The sequence below is a fragment of the Natator depressus genome, chromosome 3 (genome assembly GCF_965152275.1).
Source record: "Natator depressus isolate rNatDep1 chromosome 3, rNatDep2.hap1, whole genome shotgun sequence".
NCBI lineage: Eukaryota > Metazoa > Chordata > Testudines > Cheloniidae > Natator > Natator depressus.
This window is the reverse complement of record NC_134236.1, coordinates 161,358,302-161,359,407: the sequence shown is the minus strand read 5'-3', so window position 1 is coordinate 161,359,407 and position 1,106 is coordinate 161,358,302.

Below are 1,106 nucleotides of genomic sequence, written 5' to 3'. Positions count from 1 at the left end.
CCGGCAGCCCGGGCACGCTGAAGCTGGGCTCAGCTCAGCCCCACCCCCAGCCGCGCGGGGCGTGTCCGGTCCTCGCTGGCGTGTCCAGCGCAACCCCGCTGGGCGCGGCCCTCTGCCGCGGGACCGGGCTCCGGTATGACTCCGCGCTGCGGGCTTTGATGTGATTCGGGGCCTGCTGTGACCGCGGACGCTGGCACTGGGTAACGCAGAGCCAGCCCTGGACTCCTACCTGAGCCTGGATCTGTTGCCTCGTGCCGCGCTAGGGCCGGGGCCTGGCTTGTGAGATAAGGAAAAAGCCCCACTTTTTGCTGCTGACGGTGGGGGAGAGAGGGGACGAGGGTTACAGCAAGGTTATGTGTGGCGTTGTTTGTAGCCATGTCCGTCCCAGGACATGAGAGAAGCAAGGTGGGTGAGGTAACAGCTTTAATTGGACCGGCTGTTGTTGGTGAGAGAGACGAGCTTTCGAGCTACACAGAGCTCCTCTTCAAGTTAGGTGGCTGTTTTCATGTGCTATGATATAACTCTGTAATTTCTTTAAAAATAGGTATACATCTCCTTTATTTATTGACAGGGAGCTATTCAGTGGCTTGGATTTGCAAAGTAGGGTTACTCTGATCACTTAGATAAGTAATTGTCCTATAAGTATGATGATATTTAATGTAAAACCAAATTAAATGCTAAAAAGCCAAGATACAGTAGCAGCATGTAGTTAAACTGGAGTGCGTACAGTACAGGATAAGGGCTGGTCTACACTGAGAACTTATATTGGCATAGCTAAGTCTGTCAGAGGTCCATACCCCTGTGAGATATAGCTAAGATGACCTAACTTTGTGTAGCCAGTACTAGGTCAACTGACAACTTTGTCCATCAACCTAGCTGCCACCTCTCAGGGCGGTGGATTACCTACGAGGATGGGAGGGATTCTCCTGTTGGTGTTGTAGGTAGTGTCTGTACTAAAGCACTTGTAGCTGTGCTGCTGTGACATTAAGTGTGAATAAGTCTTAAGTGTAGACTTACCCGGACACCATTGTTGATGGGAGAGATCTCTCCCATCAACATAATAAACCCAGCTCAATGAGCAGCAGTAGCTTTGTTGGTGGGAGAGC